The 4,157-nt window shown below is 38.6% G+C and overlaps 1 pseudogene; it reads left to right on the top strand.

Moving 5' to 3' along the window:
- Positions 1-2,270: 2,270 nt before the first annotated feature.
- On the top strand, positions 2,271-2,441 carry LOC106733903 (40S ribosomal protein S29 pseudogene; annotated as a pseudogene).
- Positions 2,442-4,157: the final 1,716 nt, after the last annotated feature.

Here is a 4,157-nt window from a genome sequence, read left to right as displayed (position 1 = left end):
TCAGCCATGTGGGAGTCCAGCACCTTAACCAACATGACACCTGCTTGCCCCACCTCATTGAATCTTAATTACCTTCTTAAGGATCTATCACTAAATATGGTCATATTGGGACTTAAGACTTCAACATTTGGCTTTTGGAGGAAACAATTCAGTCTATAACAGCCAGCATGCAAAGAAAAACACAAGAATGACCTAAAAACTAGGTCTTGCCTTTAGTTCACCAGTCTGCAATATCATTATCTTTCTCTCTTAGAATCAGAGTGTACATGCCGGGATGGCCATCCCTCCTGAGGGGTGATTTCTCGCTTCCTATCTCTCTGTCTCTCTCTGTCTTTCTGGTGAGCGCACACACCCTATAGCAAAAACCTCTCCAAAGAAAGAAAAAAAAATTAAAAAAAAAAAGAATCAGAGTGTATTTGATTACATCCCAACATTAGCATCCTTAAAAAAAACAAAGAAAATACTTTGAGAAAAAAGACCCTTCAAAACTATCTTGGTCAATACAGATTCATTTTATGATCTCAGCACTACACAGCAGCATTGAACAAGCTGACTGCCCTGAATTCAGGCAGAAGGTTGAAAAAGTCCTCTAAGGATATAGTAATGAAGTAGGATATTGGGGTGATCAGGCCCAAAAAACACTGCTAGATTCAGAAACATGAGATATCCAGGTTCTTGGCCCACACTCACGAAGAACTAGAGACATAGTCACAGAAAGGAGATAGCAAAGCAAAGTTTATTAAGATAGGAAGGGAAGAACTCCCAAGCAGGAAGAGGTTATGAATGGATTGCCAAAGAGGAGCTGAAGTGAGGGGCTTTTATCTAGCAGTTCGAGCAATGAGATGGCTATATGATAAGGAAGTGGGCTTTAGAAAATAGCTACATGATAGTCTGGATGATTTATTACCCCATTCTTTGTGGGGTCAGCAGACTATATCCATCTGTTAGAATATAGTTAGCAAATAGGAACTGTTGCCTTAGCTATAGCTGTTCTGAGCCCTAATGGAGCCAGCTCTTTGTTAAAACTTAGCCATTGCGACTCCATCTTGGGTAAAGCTTATTGTGTCTCTGTTTGGGGGCCTTATACCTTAACTATATGTCTCAAGCCTATCTCTTACCTCAGTAAGTTTAAGGTCTTAGACTAACAAAACTGGAGACATCTTCTAGGCTAACTCTGCTCTCAACTAGACAAATAGAAGAACTGCTCCAGACAGAGACGTATTTTCTTCCAGAGATTGTCTAAATATAGATATTACCATCCTCCCTAAAACAGATTATATTAAGACCAGATAAGGAACATAATAAAAGTTTGGAAAATTAAGGAATCTAAGCTTAATTGCTCTCAACTAGACAAATAGAAGAACTGCTCCAGACAGAGACGTATTTTCTTCCAGAGATTGTCTAAATATAGATATTACCATCCTCCCTAAAACAGATTATATTAAGACCAGATAAGGAACATAAGAGTTTGGAAAATTAAGGAATCTAAGCTTAATCCTACAGACCAGAATTCTTCAGATCTACAACATTAAGTCTGGGTACTTGCTGAAACATGAAAGCTGAGGTCCATTCAAACCTGCTAAATTAGAATCTCTGGGAATTCCAGAATCTTCAAATTCCCTAGACTCATTGAGTTTAGAACATGGGCGGGGGTAGGGGGGTTCTATACAAGGATTTCCAAAATCAAGTAAGGGAACACTGAATAGATTGTAGGAGAGGAAACAGAATGATAAACTTTTGTTGTTGTTGCTGTTGTTTAGACACAAGATTTTTCTTTGTTGACAAGGCCAGGCCTCAAACTCATAATCCTTCTGTCTCTGCCTTCCAAGTATCCAGGACTTCAGGTCACCATGCCCAGCTTGAGACCATCACCATTTTGTTGTATTGGGTCTCCTATAATGTTGTAGAGGGTCAAGACTAGAAAATAAGAATAGGAAGGAGTAAATATGAAGAAAAAAGAGTTGATAACTGACAAAGTCTTAAAAGTAACCACAATCTTGATCTCTTATTTTTTTTTCCAAAAGAACTATTAACTTTATTTATTAACTTATTTTAATTTGACCAGAGAAGACAGAGAAAGAAAGAGAAAGTGTAAAAGAAAGCCCCCAGGTCCAGGACTTAAACCGCAGTTGGCTGTCCAGTACCCTTAACCACCACGCCATGTGCCAGCCCCATGGTCTCTTAAGAGAACGTGACTACGGCCCCCAAAGTTTGAAGAGCGCATGCACGTTAGCGCTTTCCTTTGGCTTCGTTGCCTCACTGAAAGCAGGATGGGTCATCAGCAGCTCTACTGGAGCCACCTATGAAAATTCTGCCAGGGCTCTCGCTCTTGACGTGTGTGCACGAACAGGCATGGTCTGATCCAGAAATACGGCCTCAACATGTGCCATCAATGTTTCTGTCAGTACGCAAAGGACATAGGCTTCATCAAGTTGGACTAAACGATCTTCCTTGAATAGATTGTCCAAGATATCCACCCAGTGAAAGAAATCGTGCTGATTATTGGTATATAACATAAAATAAGTGTTAAAAAGAGAGGGAATGAGTCCACACCATGAAATGAACTTTACCCAACCATGCTATAATACCGTGAAGCACTGTGGGATACCTCCAGAGCAGTGCTGTCCAACAGATGCAATACTAGCTACTATGTGATGAAAACTTTTCTAGTCATCACGTAAAAATAGTAAAAAGGAAACAGATGAGATTAATACATTTATTTTAACTCAATGCCTCTAAGCTGTTATCATGTAGACATTTAATCAATACAAAAATTATTAATGATATATAGTCATGTACTCCATAACAATGTTTCAGTCAACAATGGACCACAATAATGATAATGGAGCAATGGGCTATTCCTATTCCATATAGCCTAGGTGTGTAGTAGGCTATATTATCCAGGTGTGTGTAAGTACACTCTGTGATGTTCACACAACAATGAATCATCCAGCAATCCTTTCTTCTGACATATCCCTGTGTTAAGTGACACGTAATTATATCTTATATTTTCTTTTTGCACGAAGTCTTGGAAATTGGTGTATACTTTAAACTTACAGTACAGTTCAGTTCAAACTATCCATATTTCGAGTACTCTGTAGTCATTGCGGTGAGTGGGTACCATGTTGGACAAGTGTTAGTCTATCTATTTGGTTAGGTTAATGAGTTCCTTTTATCCCCGCAGTTGCTTCAATTTACATGTGTCTTCTTTATTTATTTGGGTTTTGCCAAGTCATAAGTTTTTTCATCTCAATGCTTTTCTTTCCTTCTGCCAGATCTCTGTCTTCTCTTTCTGTGGGCATGATGACTTTTTAATTTTGGGTACAGGGGTTTGTATTGTAGTAAAATAGCTAGAGCATAAAATTTAGCACTTTAAGCATTTTAAAATGTACCATTCAGTAGTAGCAAGTATGTTCACACTGCCAAGCATCCATTATGATTATTGAGCTGTCAGAAATGTCATGACATATTTTTTGCATAGAAAAAAATACATCATGACTTTTCTGATAACCAGGTATCTCTAGAACCTTTACCTCATCCCAGACTGAAACTCCATGTGCATTCATTAGATAATAACTTGCCATTTCCCCCTCCCCCAGCCCCGATTACCACTATTCTGTCTCTTATCTTTATGGATTTGACTATTTTAGGTACCTCATATAAGTGGAATCAATATTTGTCCTTTTGTACTTGCTTATTGCACTTAGCCTGATGTCTTTGAGATTCATCCAACTGGGAACTTGTCAGAATTGCCTTCTATTTTAAAACTGGAATAATATCCCATTGTGGGGATAGGCCACATTTTGTTTACCCATTCATCTATTGGTGGACGTTGGCTTGTTTCCAGCGTTTGGCTACTGTAAATAATGCTGCTATAAACACAGGTATACAACAATCTACTCGAGCCCTTGCTTTAAATTCTTTGAGTTAGATACTCAGAAGTAGAACTGCTGGACTGAGAACAGCTATTTTAAAACCCTAACTATCCAAATCTATACTATCAAAAGTGGTTTTGAGGATATTCTTACCAGCAGGATATGTGAATTGAAAGTACACTCACACAGTCTCTGTGAGATCCTCTGTCCACAGAGCATCCCAACAGTTTTACAGTCCCTGGCTCATAGAACAAAGAATCTACTTGCTTGTTCTGAATGTTC

The sequence above is a fragment of the Tupaia chinensis genome, unplaced genomic scaffold (assembly GCF_000334495.1).
Source record: "Tupaia chinensis unplaced genomic scaffold, TupChi_1.0 Scaffold000001_1, whole genome shotgun sequence".
NCBI lineage: Eukaryota > Metazoa > Chordata > Mammalia > Scandentia > Tupaiidae > Tupaia > Tupaia belangeri.
This window is presented reverse-complemented; position numbering and strand designations above follow the sequence as displayed.